This window comes from Misgurnus anguillicaudatus, chromosome 7 (assembly GCF_027580225.2).
Source record: "Misgurnus anguillicaudatus chromosome 7, ASM2758022v2, whole genome shotgun sequence".
Taxonomy (NCBI): domain Eukaryota; kingdom Metazoa; phylum Chordata; class Actinopteri; order Cypriniformes; family Cobitidae; genus Misgurnus; species Misgurnus anguillicaudatus.
The window spans coordinates 28,083,885-28,110,375 of NC_073343.2; the positions used below are offsets into that span (position 1 = coordinate 28,083,885).

The following is a 26,491-nucleotide window of genomic DNA, read 5'->3' on the forward strand; positions in this document are numbered from 1 at the left end:
TGAAAGTTTGTACTGTCAAAACTTTAAAACGCATGCAAATAATACATTTTCGGCATGAAGATGCAATGTCCGCGATAGTGTTGTATATACACTGTTTGATGTGGATGTGAAGACGCCTGCCGCTATTACTGGAGCGCGCCCTCATAAAAAAATGCACATCTCTATTTAGGCAGTGAGAGAAATCCAAATTCATCAAGTCATTTAATGCCGTTATCGACCGATACAGATCTGCGACCGATCGATCAGAGTATTCCTAATTCAGACTAACTAAACTATAGTATGGTCATATTTTTTCTATAGATATAGGGTTACAAAATTTTTGTAATTCCATTGGAATTAATGGGAATGTATATGTATATTAATGGTAATTTATAGGAATAATCTAGGAATTTGCAGGTTAACAAGAACCTAAATGTAGTTTAACAAAAAACTTACAGTTAAAACAACCAGATTTAATGCAATTTCAGTTGAATTTCTACCCTGCTCATTTTTCAATTACATGCACACAACACTGCAGGACTATTGAGGCAACACTGTATATAATAATCCTGCACAAAAAATAATGCCACATTGTCATTCTTGGCTAATATTCAGGTAAATTACACCCATTTACTTCATTGTGCTGTGGAAGCTATTGTGCAAAATTATACCATTGTAAAAACAGATACACTGACCGAGGAAACATTAAGCTGATAAAAAATACCCTCCAGAAAAAAATCTCCCATAAGTCACCAAACCAAAAAAATATATTCTTGCGAAATTAGACTTATGAGGAGTCATGAAATATTTTGATAAAAAAGTAAATGCAAAGTAAGAGTATCATAATAAGATGCATACAGTTACAAACATCTCTTTGCGTACTACTTTGCACATGATTATAAATAACATCATACAAACCAATTTTGTTGTTTTTTTCACATTTAAGGGGAAACTTTTCATTACCGCAACGTGTCCATGACTGGATTTGGGTTCTTTGAAATGGAAATATTTATAAATATAGCTGCAAGCAGCAATCACCGTGGTCAAGCCAAAAAGGGCACAGAAGACAGTTGAGTTCAGATGAGCAGTTTAAAGAACCTATAAAAATCTCTTGTTTTTAGACAAAATAATATAACAGTTATCATCAAAAAAAGCTGTGTTCTCATTCAGTGAAATCACTCCCTCTCTTCTCGAATAGCATTGACAATGAAAACATTGAAGGAAATGTGAATGGTGCTTGTAGTGGCAATACTCAGCTCACAAAATGTTACAGTGGTGTTAATGAGTCAAACGAGCCCACCCCCATGTCTCTACGATGTTCTGATGCAGAAATATAGCTCTTGCAAAAATGGTTGATAAGGTATTCTCATTGGTTGCTAGGGAGTGGATTTGGCATCCACCAATGATTAAAGGCTTAATCCATGATGACTCAAGGTTTAAGTTGTACTGTAGCAGCAGTTTTAAAATACCATATTTCTATCTCAAAACCACTAGATGGCGCAGTGACAAAATTGTGCATGCAACCTTTGGTCATAACTGTGTTACATCTAGCTAGTTTCATGCCTATACACTTTAGTTTAGTGAAGAAACAGTTGTATGACCAAAGGGTTGCTTGATTTCACAGGTTTTGTTCAACTATAAGGCCAACTAGTGGTGCAAACATACCATTTTTTGTGTAGCCTCAGACTGTGGTCGTACATCAGCGTATCAAATCTGGTGAAAAAATATATTTTCGTTGTGAAGTTATAACCATTTATGTGTAAAAAACACAAAATTTAAAGGTAATTTTTCGATATTTGCAATTTTCGGCCATTTCTGATGACATTTTTAATATAACGCCAATAGAGTTTTTTGTTCAGAAGGTAATGCATTGTTCTTCCTGTGGTGTTTTCGAGTCGATCAGAATAATGCTCGCGGAGATATTCGTGAGTGTTTTTAAGTGCTATTTTGTTGCGCAGGGCTAACCGTAATTTTTCAATTCAATTTTATTTATATAGCGCTTTTCACAATTTGTGATTGTTTCAAAGCAGCTTTACAATAATAGAAGCAGTGGAAAGCATAGAAAAACAACAGATAGCACAACATAATACACGATAGCAAAAGCAGCTAAATTTGCTGCGGCTATGAATCAACATTATAAGCGTGTGTATTGCTAATGTAACGTAAAGAAGAGGGTGCTAAGTTAAGCCCAAGAAGGCTGCCTCCCCGGGGTGAAAAACCCCCTAGGAGAAAAAAAAACCCAGGCTCAGCCGGAGAAGTAAAAAAAGGCTTAGGAGGGAAAAAACCTTGGGAGATATATTTATATATACATTGAAATGATTAAGGAGATTAGGCGGAGGTTAAGCGGGTTCTGCTGGTGGTCGTTGGTCATGCATCAGCTGGGCATCACGTTGACGGTCTGCCGGTGAGTCAGAGGTGTGCCGACTTTCACATTTACCGGAACTGGGTCTGTTTGTCTCAGTGTCCTCGGAGACAAGGACGAGACATGAAGAAAGAAAAACAAAACCCAATTAGCGTAGGGGCCATTCATATGTATACACATGTACATATACACAAACATACATATATATACATAATATATATATATACACACACACATACACACACATGTACATATACGTATTGAAGATACAACGTCATCCCAGTGACAGACTCTGCACAGTTTGGTTTAGGGAGAACGAGAAAAATGCACGGGACGGCGAATGTTTTAGGAAATGGATGCAGTGACACCCTTTTAAGGACTGAAGTCCCGCCCCCGACTAGTGGGCTTAACACCACAAATCTATACCCACCGAGCTTTATTGAAATCCGGACGAGCAAGGGAGTAAAGCAAATTCTGGCATGTTTGTATGTATTGATGGCCTTGGCAAATATTCAAAACTCCAACAAAACAAGTCCCGTGAAAATACGTCAATCGGAGCCAAAGTTATAGGCGTGTAAAACATAAGTCTGACCACTAGATGGTGCTGCGACGAAATGGTGCATGCACACTCAGTTCCTAACTGGCATCACAACTACCAAGTGTCGTGTCAATAGGCTTAAGTTTGCGGAGATACAGCCTCAAGTCCATTTTTTTGCGCTCTACGTAAAATTCGTTGATGCACTATACGACAACGGATTGGTTTATCGAAATTCTTTTAATAAATTTTTGCCGTGAGTGTCTCTAGATGCTGCACACCGATTTTTGTGGCAATCTGGCAAAATCTCTAGGACGAGTTCGCAAAAGTAGGTTTTACGAATAATTCAAAATGGCGGAAAAATTTTCACGACGGAAAATGGTCATATGATCCAGTTGAATGTAGACACTCCAAATTTGCTGTGGAGACTTTTTGGACAGCCCTTTAAAAGCCTGCCAAAATTTCATAACTTTCCTATGTACACTGCTATGGGCTGCCATAGACTGCAATGGCGGAAGAATACGGAAGAATAATAAGAAAACAGATACAATAGGGGTCTTTGCCCATTCTGGGCTTGACCCCTAATTAAAAAATCTAAAAAATAAAAAGCTTCAGTGCATGTTATACTATAAACATTTACAGTAAAGAAACATGTGGTATTTGGTGATCATTGGTAAATGTAGAGACAATAATAAGGAATATAAATGCGTCCAAGAAAAAATTTCTCATACTCCACAACAATTTTCAATCATTGTTTAAGCTCTTAAGGAACTAACATTTTCAAAAAAGAAAAAAGAAAAAATGTTGTAAGGGACATAATTGACTGTGACACTCAAGAAGGCTACCAGCTAAGCAGTTTTTATTTTTTCTCTTCAGATAAAAGTTGAAATGTTGTTTGTCATAGTACCTAGACAACGTTTTAGTTTTCATTACGAAACATGAGTTTGTAAATGCATATATTTAATGTAATATGTTGCATTAATGATAATTTTTGATAATGGTAATCTAAAAAAATTTAATAATTCGATAGGAAATATTTTTTAAATTCTCTAAAAATAATGGTTATATTAAGTTCAGACCTTAATCTTATATATGCAAAAAAAATTGGCTTCAAGGGCTTTTTTAAAAAATCTGATGCTGGACACCTTCTAAGTCTCGTGATTTCGTGAGAATCACCCATATTTTTATGTTTAAATATGATACAAATGTTTATACATTTTTAACAAATTCCCAAAAATTCCTGTTAACTTCCCACCTTTGAATAATTCTAAAATTCCCCAGATTAAGGTTGTTATGTTGGTGCGCACCGTAGTGCGGCCTCGGAGCGCACCAAAATACATTGTATCATTTTTCAGTTAGTGCGGTCCGTGTTCACATATTATTTTTTTTACTGCACTCGAAATGCCGCACCATATACCACGTGACAACGGTCAGCGCTGTCATTGGTCTCTGACAGCTCTTACCGTCTCATGACCACCCCCACGTTTCCACGACAACCAGCCTGACAGGGAGAGCGCAGCTATCAAGATGTGGAGATAAACAATGCACGTCTTTGCGAAGTTTCTTTGCTTTAACGCGAAATTGCGCAGCTGTTCTATTAAAGCCTTTCTCACGGAGCCGTTTGTTTAAAAAGCCCGAAATGTCACTATTTGTGTGTGGAGGACAGCAATGCATTTATACAATCTTCAGCTCAAACGTAAAGGAGACAGAGAATCTCTGCAACGGACCAGGATTGGCTTGTTTGTTGTTAACCCACAATATAACACCCGGCTCACGTCACAACATGTGGAGAACTTCCTGTATTTGGTTCGGCCCGAGGTCCGGCAGTGTTCACACCACAGGTGGGTCGCACCAGAGTTCGGTGACAGCCGCTCCGAGACCACCTGTTTAGAGCGGTCTCGGAGCGGCCGTTTAGTGCGCACCCGAGTGCGGCTGTTGTGTTCACACTGACTTAAACGCACCGTACTCGGAGCGACACGTCATTTGGGCCGACCTAAACAGTGTATATGTAAAAACACCCTAAGTTCACATGGAAAGTTTCTTGAAATTTACCAGGAATTTTCCATCACTTTGCATCCCTAGTCTTGCTTCAGCAAAGTTCAGCTATGGTCTCAAACTGAGGCCAAGACTTACATCTTGCTGATGTCTTTAGCAATTTCCATTTGTGCTGATCTGGCCAATGGGTTATCTTCTTGGCTTTTTTCGTTTCTTCTAAACACTCTGTTTTGTCTTCTTTTGCAAGTTTGTTTATATGGCCTTGGTGAATTAGGCATCATCTGACTTGGCAATACTGAAAAAGGCATTGAAAAATACACCTCAAAAAGACATTTGTAATATCGCATGTGACGGCGCCTTTTGCGGCCACTTATTGCTAGCGCGGCCCAGCGCCCGATCCTTCTCTTTCCTTTCTCTGTGCTGTGCACTTGCAGTTTTCCCTGTGGGGTAGTGATGGCTTGTGACATTGGGTGCTGCTGGCTTTGGCGGCTCACCATTGCCGGCATGCGACGAAAGAGTGTTGAAGAGGAAGGAAAAGAGAGTTTCTGAGCCCCCCTTATGTTGTGACACTGCCAGAGCCCCCGCGTCGACGCTACAGCTGATGCTCTGTCCTCCCCCGTCCCCGTCTTCTTGACGCTGAGCAGTCTTGCCAAATGCCAGGAACCATAGTCACATCTGTCCATTTTGGGTGGCCTGGTGGCGGCAGGCCGCCTTCGGGCCAGTGCGGGCTGGGTGGGCACTGCTGCTGATCCTCTGACTGACAAGAGAGAGAGAGAAACAGAGAACGAGAGACTACCTGCTTTTTACTCTTCACTCTTGATTCTTGTTGACACACATAGCTGTCACAACTACATCAGACGCCATGCTCTCGGGCTATGCGGTCTTGCCTGGACTTTTCATTTTTTCAGGAGCAGATATTTCATGAGAGGTGTCTCTGGTCTGTTCACATTCTCTTGCTTGCAGCACATGGTTAACAAACTGGAATACATTCAGAGAGAAAAGGCGACCAGGAGCCAGATGTGTTTGCATGTGACCACACTTATTTTTAGTTGTGTGCTCTGTTTCACTAGCTGCAATTTGTACAAAACTTTAGCGTTATTTTTCGAAATGTCAACATCCATCAGTGATGCGCGGGTCAATGTATAAACAACCCGCACCCGACCGACGTTTTCAACTTACCGGCCCGCAACTCAGACCGCAAATAAATAAAAAATACTTAGTGTACCCGACCCGCTCCCTGGCCCGCATTTTTAAAAGTAGTAATTGTTTAAAATAGTTAACTGGCATTTTTATGTAAAAAAAAACAGCTCATTTCGGATCAACCGGCGCATCACTGGTTTCCATTAACTGATGGTATGTGACAAAAACGTAATTTTGTCTCCCGATAACTCATTATAAAAACATTGACGAAGGGTGTTGTTCGACTTCATGACTTCAACTAATTGCGTTACTTTTCATGAAAAGTAATGTTTACGTTACTTTTACTTACTTTTTCTTGCTTGGCTGAGGCTTAATCTCTTTTAGGCCTTGTAGGTGTTTTTTATGACCGCAAAAATGTCAAGCTCTGGTCTGCCATCTCTGTTTCTGACTCAAACTGTTCCCATTCAGGCGCACAGAGTGCGTAATTCTACGTTAACATGTTTAGTTTCATTCAGTACATTATTTTATTTTTTATTGAATTAATTAAACTCACATTACTTTTTAAAAACGTAACTTAAATATTAATGTGTACATTTACATGTTTTACTTTACTCGTTACTTAAGAAAAGTAATATTATTATGTAACGCATGTTACTTGTAACGCGTTTCCCCCAACACTGCTTGTTAGTTCTTGTGATGCCACATAAAAGCGAACACCCCTCTTCTATCTTGTCCTCCAACCAAACATACCACGCCATTTTAAAAGAACGATCATGCGGCTTTTACACACATCAGGTGTAAATACGAAAATTTTTTCCATTGCAGTTCCCAGTTCGTCGGTCACGACGTGACGTCTCCGTTCCCTCCGTAACCGAGATGTTTTGTGATGTATTCTTTTTTTTAATTGCCTGAAAAACCATGTAAAAACTTTTTTTGCGAGTTTATGTGAAATTGTTTTTTGTTGTTGGCACATTTTCTATTTCAATTTACGCAATTTGAAGGGTAATGGAAACGCAGCTACTGCCTGCTACAGATTTTGATAAACTTGCATTTCAACTAGTGTCCTTACTGTAAATCAATTTTTTTGGAACTGTGGACCTAGCGGTTACTCTTAAACGGCTGGTTGTGTTATTTGTTCCCTGGCAAACAAATATACTACATTTGCAAGAAAAGGACAGCAAATAAACTGGACAGTTAGCACTCAAAACTGCCCTCATGCATTTTTTTATAGTTTGTTTAAGAGTTTTATACAGAATTATAGGGCGGTTTCCCAGACAGGGTTTAGATTAATCCAGGATTAGGCTTCAGTTATATTAGGACATTTAAGTAGTTTTTACAAAATTAGCTTACAAGAAACATTACTGGTGTGCATCTTGAGAAAAAAACAATGGTACTGCTATATATTAAGATATATCAGTACTAGTGCTGGGCAAAGATTAATTGCGATTAATCGCATACACAATAAAAGTGATTTTTGGCATAATAAATGAGTATGTGCTGTGTGTAATTATTATGTATAAATAAATACACACACATTCATGTATGTATTTAAGAAACATTTACATGTTTATATATATTTATTTATATTTTTATATATTCTATATTAAAAATAAATTAAAAACAATTATATATAAGCAAAACAATTCTGAAATGAATATATGAATGTGTGTGTGGTTAAATATACACAATTATTAGACACAGTACACGCACATATATCATGCAAAAAATCACTTTCATTCTGTATGCGACCAATCGCGACCAATCCTTGCCCAGCACTAATTTTTATATATTCTATATTAGGGCTGCACGATAAATCGCATGCGATACCACGTGCATCACGTCAGTAATGCCGGTTCCTTGATTAGTATTAAATCGGCAACAGCTGCTTTCGGATGGCGCGACATTGGCTGTACGGAGCCGTGGTTCCCTGGCAGGCTGGGCCATATCGCATACATATCGCAGGCGATACATTTGCGATGATTAGTGCGAGGTTGCCCCGATTGTCGGTGAGCTGCGGCTCTGTGTAGTCGGGGCTGCTCCATCTGGGGGCGGCTGATGGTGATTTGCTGCTGGTCGGGGAACCGGCGTTGCTGGCGTGATGCGCGTGACAAACGCGTGCGATTTATCGTGCAGCCCTATTCTATATGATATATAAATAAATAAAAATTATATATAAATTAAAAATTTCTGAAATGAATGTATGTATGTGTGTGTGGTTAAATATACATAATAATTACACACAGTACACGCACATACAGTATATTATGCAAAAAATCACTTTCATTTTGTATGCGATTAATCGGGCTTAATCTTTGCCCAGCACTAGATGTATTTAAAACAAGGCAGCTCAAACATGCATTTTAGTCTGAAGAAAATCAGAAAACCGCCCCAATGTGAGCAATATCTTTTTTTAAATGAATTGATGATACAGGTTTATCTGCTTAGACAACTTTTCTCAAATGTATTTATTGGTACTGAACCCCAATGAGACAAAATGCATCACTTTCGGCACAGACACACACCTTTGCACCAGTCTGGACGTGTCAATCAAACCGTCTTCACGCATGTGAAGCTGTGGGGCTTGTTTGGGAGATGCAGGTTTGAGATGCAGGTTTAAATCTGACACCCTCCCCGCCTGTAAATTAATTTTCTGTTTCTGTTAAATCAAAAAATTGAATGATTCACAGCATCAACCGTTCACACTAGCACTCCTATTTAATCATAGCATTCTTCTACTCCCCTTTACCCCTTTTCAAAATAGGTATAGGGTGAGTTGGTTCACCTTACCTTCAGTGTTGCCTAGCTCTCCTTGCTTTAAAATGAACCTTGCGGGCTGCGCCAACTGTATGCTCTGAATGCAGACGAACTGAACCCATGCCCCGCTCGCTCCCCGACGTGAAGGGCTGCATATTCTGCTTAATGGAACTAGAATTACATGTTTTCACCGGGGGACGCAGGAATAGAGGGAGAGGGGAGAGGTGAGAGAGAAAGAGAGGGAGAAAGGTCAAGCTGTTTAGGTTTTCACACTGGCACTGTGTTTTATGATAAATACATTGAGGTGCGCTGTGACTCTCCATTAGGACATTAGAGTCAGAGCGCACAGAGGTGATTAAAGCCCTCACCTTCTCTGTGTTGTGTATGTGTGTGTGTGTGTCGGGATCGGGGGTGTGGTTTGGTGTGTTTGTCATGATGCAACGTCTGTAGATGTAAATTCGTCTGTAGAGTATATTTGAGCTATAGTGGAAAAATAACATTAAAAGGTAACCTGACAAAACAAAGTTGGAAATGGTTATATTTTCTATGAAGGCCGAATTTATAATGCAAAATAAGACATTCTTAACACGTTATAATGCAGGTATAGTGCCATATAAAAAATCTTATAATATGTTGTATCATCATATAAATAATTGTAACAACAGTTACAATACATTATATATATACAGTACTGTGCAAAAGTCTTAGGCCACCACCACCAGACTTGTTGTTTTAGAAGTTTTAATGTCCATCCATATTTAATTTTCAATCTATTTTATTAAGAAACAAACAGAAAATACTGGAAATATGTACAAAAAAATAAATAAATAAATAAGTTACTTTTCAGGACTAAATGTCTTCTTTAGGCATCGTCGGTGTTAAGTGTGACCTTTCTTGGCACTAAACACATCTTGAGCGTTTTTGAGCAGAATGAAGTAAAAAGACTAATTTCTTTAAATTGAGAATTTAGGATTTAATTTTATTTAGGTTTAAGAGATCTTGCAATTTCCTGCTATTGCTCAAGTGGAAGGGGAATTTACCCTAAAAACTTGACATCAGTTTACATTTCTATACAGTTTTTAATACTATATACACATTGCCTGTATTTTCTGGATGTATTCTATTAAAGGAATATTCCATTTTCTTAAAAGAAAAATCCAGATAATTTACTCACCACCATGTCATCCAAAATGTTGATGTCTTTCTTTGTTCAGTCGAGAAGAAATTATGTTTTTTGACGAAAACATTGCAGGATTTTTCTCATTTTAATGGACTTTAATAGAGCCCAACATTTAATACTTAACTCAACACTTAACAGTTTTTTCAACAGAGTTTCAAAGGACTATAAACGATCCCAAACGAGGCATAAGGGTCTTATCTAGTGAAACGATTGTCATTTTTGACAAGAAAAATAAAAAATATGCACTTTTAAACCACAACTTCTCGTCTAGGTCCGGTCCAGCGCCACCTAACGTAAATGCGTAGTGACGTAGGGAGGTCACTTGTTACATATATAAAACGCAATTTTGCGGACCATTTTAAACAATAAACTGACACAAAGACATTAATTAGTATCATTTTTATACACATTTGTAAACACTGGGGAGGAGTTTCGCGTTCGTCCTCTGTGGCCTCTTGGCGTCATGGCGTATTGCGTGGGGTCGCGCTGGCGCATCACGACCGGATCTGGATGAGAAGTTGTGGTTTGGAGGTGCATGTTTTTTGTTTTTCTTGTCAAAAATGACAATCGTTTCGCTATTTTTGAAATTTGACGCTCCTCGCCATGTTTGAAAGATTCGCTCACAATGCAATGCTAACAGGAGTTAACTTATAGGCTGTGAGTCTGAAGCGGAAGGAATTATGATAATGTCGGTCTTTACTACATCACAAATCCAAGGAGGTAAACTGTTGCCTACAATCCGTGTGTTTGTTGTAGTCCAAGAAAAAAGATTTACGTTGGAGACGATAACTCGCATCATCGTTTACTTTGGGGTTTGTACCTTTTGCATATCGTTAACACTTAGACACCAAAGAAAATGTAAAATCGTGAATCGGAGCATTGGTGCTCTTTAAGGTATAATGTCCAGTCAGCTGATCTTTATAACAGTATGAAGCAAAACGTCTCGGTTACATATGTAACCCTCGTTCCCTGAAGGAAGGGAACGGAGACGTCACGTCGTGACGACGAATTGGGAACGCTCTTTGCGGGACCAATCTACTTCGAGATACTACTAAAACGCCAATGAACTTGGCATGCAGGTATTTGCATCTGCCGGCGCCGCCCCGCCGGTTGAGTATTTAACGAGGGCAGATGCAGTTACCAAATCACTATTTCACTGAGAAAGCCAAGCATCAGCCCGGCCAGTAATAAGCAGTGGAACAGCAATATGTGGCGACAGGACGTGACGTCTCCGTTCCCTTCCTTCAGGGAATGAGGGTTACGACGAATTGGGAATCCCTACCAAAGCGCGTTCCCAATTAGTAAAGGGATGTCCAGATTTTCAGATTAAATTATAATTTACAATATCAGTATTTGAGTGGAGGGCATTTTGTCAGCTAACAAAACTGTACATGTTTGTTAAACATGATTGGTGGTTTCAATCTGCACTGCTTTACATTTACCACCGACTGTGTCACGGCATACTTCTGGAGTTACACGGACATGATGTTTTATGTGTTGTTTTGTTGCTTCTTTACCGCCTGTTTTTTTATTTTCTCTTGTCTGACACTAAGAGTATCCTTTACAAATTAATGTCAAGGCAGACAAGCTTTTACTGCCGTCACATCTGCAGGGGCAAAACTAAAACAAGCTCACCTGTAAAAGACATTGTGTGTGTATGTGTGTGTGTGTGTGTGTGTGTGTGTGCACAACAGGTAAATTTATACCGCTATCTCCTTCCTAAGCCGGGCCCTTTACCACCAGCAAGCCCCTGACAGCCTGATAGTTTTGGAGTTTCTATTAGGCATATTGCATGGTTGAGGGCGTCCAAAGATTGGTTACATTTTGTTCTGATGGCATTAGCGCTCTTCATATGGCCCATCAGCGCCCGACGGCTTGCTGTGGTGATCTATGAATCCCCCATCACACTCATATAAATCACACACTAAAAGCATTTTCCCTTCCATATTCTCCGCCGTCAAATTTATAATGTTGTAAAAAAAGGAAAAAGAAAAATTACTCGCTGATGATTTCCTCACTCCTCCCTTTTCCTTGCTACTGCACAATAAAATACATGTTTTCGAATTATTCTGTATCACCCCCTCACCAACTGTAGTAATTATTTTTAAGATTTAAAATCTTAACCGTGTGCTGAATTGTTTGTAAAAACACACAAAATCTGTTCTGACCCTGAGCTGTTGGAATGCATCCTAATCACAACGGCGCACTGCTTGACCACAAACAATTGGACGTACAGCCCGGCTCAATTTACACATCGCTAAATGCAAATCACGGATGTGTTCAAGCGTAACGCCTTTTAAATCCTATCGCCGCTCTCTTCTACCCTCTCATCTTAGCTCACTCGCTCGTTGTCTCCAGTCTTGGCCGACTTATTTGCTTTTACTGACAGTCTTGGAATTAGCAATTTTCACTGCTGTTTATAAACATAACATTTATCATACGAAATATCAATGCTAGAATCTGTGGATTAAAGAGCACCTATTGTCCGATTCACGTTTTTACATTTCCTTTGGTGTGTAAGTGTGTATAACTACATGTTAAATATATGCAAAAGGTACAAACCCCAAGGTAAATCTCTTTTCTTGGACTACAACAAACACAAAGATTGTAGACAATTTACTTCCTGGGATTGGTGATGTAGACAAGACTGACATTATCATAATTCCTCCTGCTCACAGCCTGTAAGTTAACTCCTGTTAGCAACCAGATTTTTTAGGCATGTTAAGAAGCGTCACATTTCCGGCTGACGTCAGAGGTATTCAAGCCGATCACAACATACAGATTAGCTGGCCAATCAGGGACACAGAGCTTTTCAAATTTGTGGGTTTCAGGAAGAGAGTGATCTGTAGCTACAAAAATGTAGAAAATGTTGTTTTTTAACCATAAACCACGCGAACATATTGTATTATACCAAATACACAAAATTACGTTGTTTTTTTAAAAAGAAATAGGTGCTCTTTAACCTTTGATTGTTGTTTGGCTATTGTTTAACTATGATGTAGTGGTGGTTTAGTTATTGTCGATTATGGGATAATGGATTTCACTTTTGAGATTTTCTATTCTTACACTGCAAAAAAACGTCTGACTTACTTTGTATTTTTGTCTTGTTTTCAGTACAAATGTCTAAAAAATCTTAAATTAATGTATTTTCTTGATGAGCAAAAGTCATTAATTAGTCTAGTTCTTAGACAAAAAATTTAAGTGAATTTGGGATTAAAACAAATATATCTTCCATGGGGTGAGGAAAAAATACGTTTAAAAATAAGTTTTTGGAATAAGTTTCTTTTTTTCTTAAAACACTTAATTCAAGAAAAAAATTCTTACTCCATTTACAGATTTTTTTGCTTGTTTTAAACACAAATTCACCTAAAATGTATATTTTTGGTCTAAAAACTGGACTTATTTTCTTAGATCATTTGACTTTGATTTTTTCAAGAAAAAATATTCTTAGTATTTTTGTCTTGTTTTCAGTAAAAATATCTAAGAATCTTAAATTGGGATGCTTTTTCTTGATGAGCAAAATGACCCCAAAAGACAAGTCTAGTTTTTTGACCAAAAATATCAATAATAATAATAATAATAAGTGTTTTTGTACATTAAACAAGCAAAAAAATCTTGAATATTTTTCTTAAACACTAAATTTAAAAAAAAAATCATGAAAAATTTGCTTACCCCATAGGCAGATTTTTTTGCTCGTTTTATGCACAAAACACTTTGATTTGATATTTTTGGTCTAGAAACAACACTTTTTTCTTGGGTCGTTTTGCTCATCAAGAAGGGGCATCTTAATTTAAGAATTTTTTGATATTTTTGGTGAAAACAAGACAAAAATACTAAGTAAATTTTTTCTTGAAAATCATTTTTTGCAGAGAAGAAAAGCAAAAAAAAAAATAAATCTGTAAATGGGGTAAGCAATTTTTTCTTGAATTTTACTTGAATTTAGTGTTTAAAAAAATATTCAAGATTTTTTTGCTTACCCCATTGGCAGATTTTTTTGCTTGTTTTATGCACAAAATCACTTAAATTTGATATTTTTGGTCTAAAAACTAGACTTATTTTCTTGGGTCGTTTTGCTCATCAAGAAAAAAGCATCTTAATTTAAGAATTTGTAGATATTTTTACTGAAAACAAGAAAATACTAAGCTCCAGATACTAAATACTAAGAAAATGATTTCTTGAAAATAATTTTTTTCAGTGTTCTCTGTACAATAATTTATTACATTTATATAGCACTTTTCTGCAACGGCAGCCATATTGCATTTACATCTCCCCTCTTTTTTTTATCTTCTCAAAAGTCTCTTTTGCGTTTAGCGTATTGAATTTACTTACCACGCTGTGTTGGAATGAAGATGATGATAGTGGACTGTTCGACATGACCACATGCGCTGGTGGCCCTGTGACCTTTGCCTATCTTTGATTGTCGCTCAGCTGGTAGAGATACATGAGCTCTTTATACATGGCCCAAATTGAACACCCTCCGCTTCTGACATGCTGTAGGAAGCCCTAAGATCAGGATGAGATTGGACCCTGTGAATTCTGGCGATTGCCCTCAGAGATTGACCAGACAAGGACATTCTTCGCCCACCAGCACTAGGGGATGTTCTGGCGTGCTGTGTTATCTTCACCAATCGCCCCGAATACAAAGCTTTATCAAAGGGGGTCTTGACTGGATGGCCTGACCCCTCTTCAGAGCTGGAGGGCAGTTACAGGATGACTGCTGAGAGGCTAAAGAGCTGATTAACTTCCTCTGCAGGCAGGAAGTGCCCTGCAAAACAAGAATAAGACACAATAGGAAGTCAGAGAAAAGTTTTGCCCTCAAGGGATCCAAGGAGATGAAATGCATTTAAGATGTCCGCAGATTACAAGAACTTTTCCACTGGATAAACGGGAAATGTGATGTTAATAAAAAATCAGATGCTTCTTTTACGAGCACTGTCTGTGGTCTTTATAATACAATGACATTAAAAAATACCCCCCTCCCCAAAAAAGAGAAAGTGAAGCAAGAAACTCTTTAGGTTAAGAAAATATTTAGTGACAATACTGTTATGATTACATAACTGATTTTCTGAAACCATTATTTACTTTGTAATGATCAGTACACACACACACCAGATTCCTGGGTGAAACTGAAAGGGTGACTTGGCTTTAGAGACTCAGCTTTAAATAAAATATTAAGTGGTGGGGGATCCAGGCACCAGATGTCAGGTTTCTTAAGTCAGTGTTGCAATATGGCAGGTGTGCGGGGAGAATCACGGCCTCATCTCCCATTATTTACTGCTATTAATCACAGTGTCACTCACAATGCATGGTCACCAAAAACAGGCTTAAATTAACTGTGCTGAAGCCATGACTATGTCCAATGATGTTGGCCGTTTTAAAGCTTTAAAGTCATTAACCAATTTTTTTTTGCTCATGTATAGCTCAGTGGTAAGCATTGCATTAGCAGCTTAAATGATCATGGGTGTAAACCCACGGAACACAAACCAACACAAAATGTATACCTTGTAATGCACAGTAAGTCACTTTGAAAATGCATAAATTCGATATGTTTGAGCACTTAGAAACACTAAGGCTGCAGTCACACCAAAAGCGTTTATGGCAGTTGCAGGCGCCTTTTTTGAATGATATTCTATGGGCAGGGCGCGTTTGCGCGCTGTTTATGCGCGCCGAGCGCCTTGCGGTTTTCTGCCGCCTGTCGCGCACGCGTTTTTGAAGGAGCGCTGAGAGCGGAGAAAGCGCCTGACGTCATTCGCGTCTTCCATTGTCCAATCGAATGAGGGGAGAGGCGGGCCTTACGTTGTGGTCAGTGAAGTTTACAGTTGCTTTGAAGAACCGGACTCCACTCGCTCACTCTCTCCTGCGTGTTTATGCATCTCTCACCCTCAAACAAGGTCAGAGCAAGCGTCCTCTTTTTAAAGTTTCTGCTAATATGACAGTTAACAGCAAAAGAGCGCTCACGCTTCAATATTTGATTGACAAGACAGCTGACTCGGTGGTTGCTTAGCAACATGAAAAGCCGCGCCGCACTGCTCTTTTTTTAAAAAAGGCAGGCGTCGCGCCTTGCGTTTGCAAGCGTTTAAAGCGCTTTTGGTGTGACTGCGCCCTAAGAAGGTGATTTAGAGGAACTTAATTGTCATTGTGAAAGTAAATTGCATGTCAGCCTCCATCCATGCAAATTAATACAATTTTAGAAGGTAAACTTATTAAATGTATTTATTTGTTTATTTAAATACAATATTTACACTCTGATGTATAAAACACATATTATAAAACGGCAGTTCTGGTTCTTCATTCTGATTGGTTGAAACGCGTTCTAAGCCGTGATAAAATACCCCGGTAAACCCACGGTTCAGACCGCATTACAGAAGTATCACTGCGCCAATGTTGCTGCATACTGATTTATGAAAATAAACACCACCGTATTTAATCATATTTTTAATTTGTATACAATTGCACAATTATGGCGATATCCAGATGCATGTCAATAAATATTGTTGAGTCATCTAATCAATAAAGAGAAAACGCTCCCTGAGGAGTTTCTTACCTTGGCGATCTTATCCAACTTAAACACTGACGCATTCACTCAACAGTAAAAACAGCGTGTTTTGATCAGGCTCTGAATCTGATCTCTTACAAAAGTTATTCACATAAATGGAATTATCTCCACTTTTAGCTAAAAAATCTGAGAGGTGATAAGAGAACAAATGAAGGTAGGATGAAACTGTTTTTTTTTTGTTGTTGTTTGAAAGTGGATGGTTTGTTCTTTCATTTGATAATTTATGTTTATTTAAAAAAGATCATTTTTCTGCAAGGCATTAAACTACAACTGGGTGGCAACTTAAAAAAAACAGCTGACGGGGAAAGAGTTAAGCATGCTTCCAAGCATATTTGATCATCACTTCAACAGTTGCACAATATAAATGTTAATGTATAAATTAGATGAATGTTGGTTTATAAAATAAACACCACAGTCTTAAATCATATTTTCATTGTGTCTTTGCTTCGCTGTGTTGGTTGGGAACTGCGCTCTGTTTCAGTCACACTTGATTCTGAGGAACTACTTTGTTTGGCGGAAGAGTAATATTTGTACTAATATAATTACAACTTATTTGTGTTTTATTTTGTAAACTCCCGCTAACGTTATGCATATGAAGTAACCATTTTATAAAAGCAATAACCCCCACGAAGCAGTGGGGTTACAGTGCGTTTTATAACAGCTTTATAACAACTTCGCTTCGCGTCATGCCTAACAACGCCCCTTAGCTGTTATGAAATGCACTGGTAACCCACTGCTTCTTGGGGCTTATTGCTTTAATAATAAGTAGTAAACCATATTCTGCAACACTGTAAACCTTTTGTTTGTTGGTTTAACTTAAAAAAGTTACCTGGTTGCGTTAAAGTTTTGAGTTAATTCAACTTGAAAATATTGTTATGTAAACTAATCTTTTGAGGCCACCATGTAACTTACTTTTTTAAGTTGAGACAACTTTTTACTGTGAAAATGTATAATGCAGTGTCGGCTTGTCAGAAGAGGCAAGGGAGGCATAGCCTACTCAAAAATTCAAGTGGAAAAATAAAAGAAGTACAATACAATTTAATCTTTCTAAAATTTCAAGTAATTAATTAAGTCTTTGTATTCAGCGTAAAAAATTGCAGCATTTTTGTTAAATCAACATAATATTTTATGTTACTTTAACTTAAAAAAATAAATGTATAATTTTTAATTTATAATATTATGTCATCATTACTAACGTTACATACGTGTAACCAAAACGTGTTAAAATATTCTGTAAAATGATTGTACTGTATTTGGGGATACACCTTCCTCAGTAGAAATAAATAAGCCAAACTGGCACCGGCCAAAGTGATATTTTACAAATGTTCCTACAGTATACAGCAACAATAGCGCATACATAGGATGTTAGAAGGACAACTGTAAGAATTAGCCCGGGGAGGTTTGGCATTCTGGCGTAACTTGAGCTTTTAACAACTCATTTATTTTACTGATTTGCTGTAACTGATATGCAACTAACAACTGGACCATGAAAAGTCCTGCTGGTCCCCAGCATAGTCAAGCCTCATTGACTCCACACACCTGACATGTAGAATAGCAGATTTCCCTGCCCCTCACCTCAGCCTGGGCTTACACTCAAAACCATTTCACATCAGTCTTACACCTTAACATAGATTTCTGTGCATTCAGCTAATTCACAGTGGCATCGCATTAACATTCTGTAGTTTTTGGTTAACGCTTACGGTTTGTCTGTTAATGGAGCAAAATTGTTTGGAGTTATATTTATTTACATTTACAGATTGATCCAACACTATTTTCCAAAGCAACTTACAGTGCATTACAAAATATAATCTTTATCAGTATAGACCTTTTGCGTGTTTGCAAATAGAGATGACGTTTGTTGTGGGCGGAGCCCAACTGGTGGCAGAAAGTGACAGCTCCGCAATAGGGGTGTGAAGTGTTTTAGCGTTAAACTGTGATTTTTATGAATCCGGTGTTCTGTAGAAGTCTGTTTCCCCTATATTTCTCTTAAGTGTAATGTTTCTTATAATGTTTTCACCAAGTTACATTTATTTTTTAAATAAATTAAAAGTTTGAATGGCTTGGCTACTAATATGTGTGCATGTATGTAATGTATATGCATTGTTCTTTATTGGTAAATCAATAATTTTAAAAGTATGAATCGCTGAAGTACTTATAAGAGCAATACTATCATGTATAATATCATTTATTAAATATTTCATCATTTCCTGTTTTTAATTTCTTCCTTAAATTGATAGCCTACGTGTTTTTTCTAAAACTATTATGTTTACATACAAATTAATTTGTATAGGCCTGTTTATATATTATTAACACTTTACATCGTGTCTGTGTGTAGGTGCTATGATTATATATTTATTAGTAAACGTCATAATTTAGAACAAACAGGAAGAAGACATAGGCTAAGATAGAAGGTAAAAAATAGTAATAGAAAACGAAAAAAATATGAAAACTTTTATTAATGGTAATATTATTGATATTATGAACTCATTCAAATCTTTAATCTTTTTTAAATAAATTATAAACGTAACGTGATGAAAACGCTATAAGAAACACATAGAGGGAACAGACTTCGACAGAACACCGAATATCTTCTCTAGTTAGTTTCTATTCAAATTATTTAAAGGTTTTTAGATGATTTCATCACTCCAGTCTGTCCGGTTGAGGGCTTATTGCAACCATAAACACCTACGTTTATCTTCAAATTGTGTCTTCGACGACGGTATACTATAAAAATGAAGGTCATCTATTTTGACATTCCTATTCTGACCCTGACAGCACAACAAGACTTTTTTAGTGAGTTATATTGTTTGTTTCACTTGTGTCTCATTCATTGTTTTCTGCCACCACATTGCGCGCATGACGTAACTGTGACGTCGACTCGCAAAAGGTCTATGGGGATCAAACCTATGACCTTTTCTGCTGCTGAAGCAAAGCTCTACAACTGAGCTACTGGAGCACTATAAATAAAACTGTAAAGTTGCATCCAAACCTATATTTAGAAAAAAGTTTGTAAGGAGCCCTCTTGGAGAGTTCAAAGACAGTAAGATAACATCACATAAAATGTACTTTTATTACTATTGCATGTGCTACAACTCATTGGTAAAGCATTGCGTTCATTGGTTCAAACTGATAAAAAATGTATAGTTCATAATGCACTGTAAATCGCTTTGGATAAAGTGTCTGCCAAATGCATGAATGTAAATATTAATTGCATGTATGCTGCATAATGATGTCAAATGAGAAAATATGCTTTGTATCTGTAGAGTAAAATTGCAATGAGTATTGCAAAATTTGTGAGAAAATAATAAATGCACGGTCCATGCCTTAAAATGTTTTGTTTCAACTCAGATTTACAAGTCATGTCAACAGAGATGAGTTGTCACAACTTATAAAATATAGTTGAGAAAAGTCAACTTAATTTTGTAAGTTATAACAACTCACATGTAACAACTCATCTCTGGTCAAGATAAATAATAGTAAGATGAAATGACTTCCGAGATGATTCAACAAAAAATTTTAAGGCAGCAAAGTATTTTTTACAGTGTGGGTGCATCAGTATATGAAGAACTTAGATGCAAAACCCTCCAAGTGCGTCTTGTAAATGACTCTTAATGGATTCTGCCAACAAACCGGTATTTGTAAATTGTCTGATGCCGGAACCAAGCAGATTTGAAACAAAAGTATTTGATGAACATATAATACGTGCCGAGAGCATCCAATTTTTGTCGGAAGTGGGGTTAAGCGTGTTTTGCATCAGAGCTCCTCATATAATGTTTATCTCAAAAACCTTTCATACTTCAAAATCTGCTAAGCAAAACTTCTTAAACATTCAGAAATGGCAAAATGTGAACAAAAAAGCAACATGATCTCACAAAGTTCCGTGTTATAGTGACCGAATATTTTGCACATTTATCTGTGTCATTGTCACGGATCTCCGCATTTTTCCGTGTCGGAACCATAGACTTTCTTTTCCGTGTCAGTTTCACGTATTGGTTACTAAATTGTTTTTCGCATGAGTTTGGGGTGAGATTTGAGGTTTGGGTTAGGATGTCACTTTAACTATTGGTTTATACCATTTTTTTCCAGATATTTAAACAGTTGTCGCCTGATGTTAGGGTTAGAGTTGGGTTTGGATGTCATTTTATGTTACAGAAAGCCGTTCTAACCCCAAACCCATGCGAAAATGCTAAGAAAATAGGAAAAACAATTGAGTAACCAGTACGTGAAACTTACACGGAAAAGAAAGTCCGTGGTACGGAGACAGAAAAATTTGGAGATTCATGACAATGACACGGATAAATCAGCAAAATAATTGTGACTATAACACGGTAATTCATGAGATCAAGTTGCAAAAAAGTGTGCACAACTAAAGCTAGTTAAAAACATCTGTCTAAATTCAGTTGTTAGCAAAATGAGATGTATAGGAAGCAGTGTTGGGTAAGTTACTCAAAAAAGTAATTAATTACTAGTTACTAATTACATCTTTAATCATGTAATTAGATTACTTTACAAATTACTCTCTCCAAAAAGTATTTAATTACTTATTACTAATTACTTTCTAAATCCTATTTAGTACATGATACAAGGATAGGCTTGAAATGGCTCGAAAAAATAATATATAAAAGTACATCAATTATTCTGGTCCCACTTTAGGGTCCAATCATCTCTATTAACTAACTATTAACTACTTTTGCCTCAATATACTCAAATACTGCTTATTAATAAGAAGTTGTTAATTTTAAGTATTGGTAGAAATGGGGAGGGTTAAGGACGTAGAATAAGGTTTTGCAGAATCAGATATCTGCTAAGTAAGGGATAATGTAGAGGCAGCCGGTAGTTATTGGGAAATAAGCCCCGACAGTGTGATCAGGACCCGACGCGAAGCGGAGGGTCTTGTATCACACTGAAGGGGCTTATTTACCAATAACTACCGGCTGCCTCTACATTATCCCGCTTATTACACGGCTACTTGCCACATAAGAAAAAAAACTGGACATGAATATGAATTTGAAACATTTTATTGGCATATTTGTTTTAAATTAACATTTTTATCCTTCCGCGAAACTTTGCACAGATGCATAAAATGATCATAATACCTTATTAAGATCCTCTGCTTCATACTTGTCTCCATTTTTTCTCTTTTAGCCAGTCTTTGAGAAGTTTTAATGCCCATTCTGTATTTTTGTGTGTGTCAAGTTCAGTCTCAGTAAGCTGTCTGTGTCTTGTCGTGGTTGTCCATAGTGTTTGTCACAAGATGGCGCCAAACAAACAGTAATCTTTATTGATCTTTATTGGCGCGGAGCGATTTACTCGTGCAAGTAGTCCGGCTATGCGTTATTATTTTGGAGCGGTTATTATTCGAAAAGAACGAACCTGCAAATGTCTCAACTGACCAATCAGAATCAAGCATTCCAGAGAGCCGTGTAATAAGCATTAATAAACAGCCAGAATCTCATTAATATTAATGCTAATAATCAACCAGTTAATAGTGAGAATTTTAAACTTAAACCATGTTAAATCCACCTTTGTATTACAGTTAACATAATAGTTTTAGAGTCCATACACAGTATTTAGTTACATCAGAAGTAACTGTAATTAGATTACAAGAAAAATAAGAGTAATCCCTTACTTTACTTTTTCAAGGGAAAAGTAATTTAATTACAGTAACTAATTACTTAGTAACTAGTTACACCCAACACTGATAGGAAGCCTTTCATTTGTTAATCTTTCTCTCCTAGTGCTTTATTTATTCATTAGCAAAGGTACACAGGGGTAAACCCCATGATTCTTCAATAGTAAAGGTATGTGGTAAATGGCATGATTGGCTTTAATTACAGTGCAAACACAAACACCACTGGATAAATGAAGGAACAATTATGAAAACAGTAGTCAATACCCAGTGACAAAGGCCTAAAGCTCCAAGAACCAATCTTGTCCTGCTTAGCTTAGTTACCAGACACACACTGGTGGTTCCTACCATCCTGCTCTCTCTCTCTCTCTCTCTCTCTCTCTCTCTCTCTCTCTCTCTCTCTCTCTCTCTCTCTCTCTCTCTCTCATCCTGCCGTTAGTAATTGTCTACACAGCAGTGACAGATGTGCAATATCGCTGCCTCTTCATGAAAAAAATTCACAGTTTGTCCAGTGTGTCACTTTCCTCTTTTTAGTGCTCCAGAGGTCTTGCCCCCATTACGGCTGATTTAAAAATGGAGAAAGCGCAGGAAGCAGATACCGGCGAGACCCGAGAGCGCTAGTTAGCTCAGGGCCTAATCTGCATTCTGCCATTGGCTTACAGCAAAGAAATTGTGCCGGTCCCCTCCGGCCGAGGAGATGAGCGGGAAATGACAGTGCCTTGATTTGTTGAGAGAGAGAATAAATGGGTTTTTCTAAAGCTGAGGAAATATCGCCATTACCGGCCAATTTATGTCTTTTTATCTGTTCTTCAAACATGTCACTTTTGGTACTCTGGCATGGTAATTGCATGGCGTTAAAAGGAAAGTAGGGGGTGGGCAGCATGGCGAGAAAGAGGGAGAGAGATAGAGAGAGTTCAGATGAGCTTCGAAATCCTCTAATCCTGATAAATACCCATTTATGATACTCCCAGCTGATAGACTCATTTTAATTTTGAGTAGCCACACTCTGAGTAAATAGGATATAGAATTGGATTCCAGAGATTATTATTATCTTAAAAGCAAATCACAATTTGCTTATTTATTGCCCTTTGTCTGATTATGTGAAACCAAGGGGTCATGGTTTTTGACGAAAAACAATTCAAGAAATCACAAAGCTCCTCGAATATGTGCGATGGTTATTTTTATGTCCCTGGTGCTTTTGTCTTGTACCACACCTAAAGAGATAGCTCGTATAAAATGATAACTGTCATCAGTTTTTCATCCTTATTTTTTTAAATATATAAAGGTATTATATAATGTAGGGCTGAGTGAAATATCGGACTGAGCTCAGAAATTAGCTTTTTAAGGTGATTGTGACATCTCACACAAGGCTTTGACTTGCATTTAAACATTTATTCTGCTTTGTAGAAAATACAGAAATAATTATTGTATATTGTCATCCGGTCCAAAATTACCGGGATATATTTTGGCCAAAATCGCCCTGCCCTAAAATAATGAAATTAAATGGGTACCAGGGATATTAGTAGTCCCCATTCAATTCAGTTCAAGTTTATTTATATGCCGATTTCACAATTTACACTCTTGCAAATCACCTTTACAGAAAACGCAGAATACAGGAAGCATAATTTTTACATTAAATGTTGTGTTGGAGTCCAATGGCATTTTTTTACTCAATTAACAAATGGAAAATTAAAAGAATTTGTCAAAACGGAAAAAAGCAATTGGCAAAAATGTGAATGAAGCAATTGGCAAAAAAAATGCAATTTAAAATGGCCATTTAAATAAATAATTTATTTACTATTTTATTATTTCATTTATATATGTTTTAAATCATGAAATACATTTTATAATAAAAATAAAATTTTGTTAAATAAATAAATAAATAAATAAATATGTATATATGTGTGTGTGTGTGTATATATATATATATATATATATATATATATATATATATATATATATATATATATATATATATATATATATATATATATATATATATAAATGCGCTTTTGGGGTGTGTCCTTTAAATGCAAATGAGCTGATCTCTGCACTAAATGTCAGTGCTGTGGTTGGATAGTGCAGATTAAGGGGTGGTATTATCCCCTTCTGACATCACAGGGGGAGCAAAATTTGAATGTCCTGTTTTTTCACATGTTTGCAGAGAATTATTTATCAAAACTACACCGTAAAAAAATTCCGTAGAAATTGCAGCTGGGTTGCCGGTAACTTACCGTAGATTTATATTTATGTTTTTTACTGGCAACATTTTGTTCAAAGTTAAATGAACATTAAACATTTACAAGTCTTTGTCTTTACAGAGTAAAACTAAAAAAACAGCATCAAGCAAAACATTCTGGGAAACAAAATCTGAAGCAAAAACAGAAAAAGGTTTATGATGATTTCTGCTTCCCAGAATGCTTTGCATGAGGCTGTTATTGTATCGTTTTATTCTGTAAAGATAAAGACTTGTTAATATTTAAAATTTATTCAACTTTGAACCATCTCTTGCCAGTAAATAACATCAATTTAAATCTACGGTAAATTACCGGCAACCCAGCTGCAATAACATTGTAATTTCTACGGATTTTTATTACAATATAAGTTAGTGAGTTGATCTTGTTCACATTTTCTAGGATGATAGAAGCACTAAGAACCCATATACAGCACTTAACCCCCTGGCTCCAAAAACGCAGCACCGTGTTTTGATGTGTTTTCTCATCATCAAAGCAAAATCAACTTAAAATACTCATACACTTACGTGTTAGACATCATTTAAAACTGTGAAGGGTCTACTTTTATTTGTGTACATTCACAATAACAACAAATCTTTGTGTTTTGTCAAATAAAGAAAAAAACTTTGGTGCGCTAACAGATATATCTGTCTCTGCCAGCTGTCTCTCAAAACACGTACAAAAATCAATTGAAACTCTGTGAATACTCACCACACAAACATGATACACATATTCAAAGAATGTCTACTTTTAAACAAACTAATCATAATCGAAAACAAATATTGCCTGTTTATATAATCTGTATTAAAGTAGAGAGAGGTACTGTTTTTCCTGGCTGACCTGGAAACATGGATTTTCATCATATGTCCTCTTTAAATATATCTATTAAGTTTTCCTTTTAAAAGTGATTTATTAATTTACATTTTTATGTTCGAATCATTAAATTGATACATTGACTTGGCCTTGACCTTGGCACTCCTGGTCTTTCATAGGAATGACATGAAAATGAGTAAATGATGAATTTTCATTTTTGGGTGAACTGTCCCTTTAATTTGAGAAAGATTTCTCAGGCACGTTGGGATAATGAGTTGTGCTAAAAGAGCTAACTGTCTCTAATAGTATTTACAGTCTCCCTGTGTATCGATTGGACAGCACATGAGTTCATGCCCTTGGCAGAAGCTCTTATTGATGTCCCAGTTTGTCTTGAGGTTGAATGCGCTGTAACATGTTATAGATAAAACTCAAATGCTGAGGGCAGTGCATTAACATGAGGTTATAGTTTCAAATTGCACTGTCATGATATAAAACGATACAAAGGAGAAAGACACGCTCTTGAGACATGTTTAGCTCATCAGTTGCGAGCTGCCACATACTTTAAAGCTTCGCTGAGCCATGTAATGCATTACAGACTTGCATTACATTACAGAGTGCTCTGTTCCGAATCCTAGTGAGCTTACTGCTTACATGGACAGCTGCCCTACAAATAAACACCCTAACCATTATGAAACTTCATAACTGATTGGGAATACACTACATAATGCTTTTATAATCTAATGTACTTGTACAGTTGAGTGTACCGCAATGCGTTAGGGCTACATGGTATTGAAGAAAATGCGATAACTTGCTAAATGATGCGATACAATAATGCTTCAAGTTTGTTAAATCAATTTAAATAATAATAAAATAATCCCTGGAACACAAAACCAGTCATTAGTATTATGAATGTAAATTATATTTTTGTAGCAAAAGCCAACAATACACTGAAGGCGAACTGTAAAGGCGATTTTCTCAATATTTAGATTTTTTGCATCCTCAGATTCCAGATTTTCAAATAGTTGTATCTCGCCCAAATGTTGTCCTATCCGCACAAACCATACATCAATTGAAAGCTATTTATTCAACAGATGATGTATAAATCAATTTCAAAAAATGACCTTTATGACTGGTTTTGTGCTACACATTTAAAAACTGAAAATTATATAACAACACTGTTCTGGGAAAAAAATGCTCTCTTTCTCTCACCAGTCTCTTTGCTATCTGTATCAACCTAAAACTATGCATAACTTTTTGACGTAGTAAAATCGTTAAGTTATTGCAAACCATTGCGATATGCACAATTTCAATATT

At 36.8% G+C, this 26,491-nt stretch overlaps 1 long non-coding RNA gene across 1 annotated transcript in view; it reads left to right on the forward strand.

Annotated features, from left to right (window-relative positions):
• The window catches only part of LOC129417814 (uncharacterized), a 73,203-nt gene extending 58,823 nt beyond the window's left edge, over positions 1–14,380 (forward strand). The window contains exon 4 of the long non-coding RNA XR_008635867.2: positions 14,241–14,380. This is a non-coding gene — a long non-coding RNA (uncharacterized lncRNA). The remainder of the gene's footprint in view (positions 1–14,240) is intronic.
• The last annotated feature ends 12,111 nt before the right edge of the window (positions 14,381–26,491 follow it).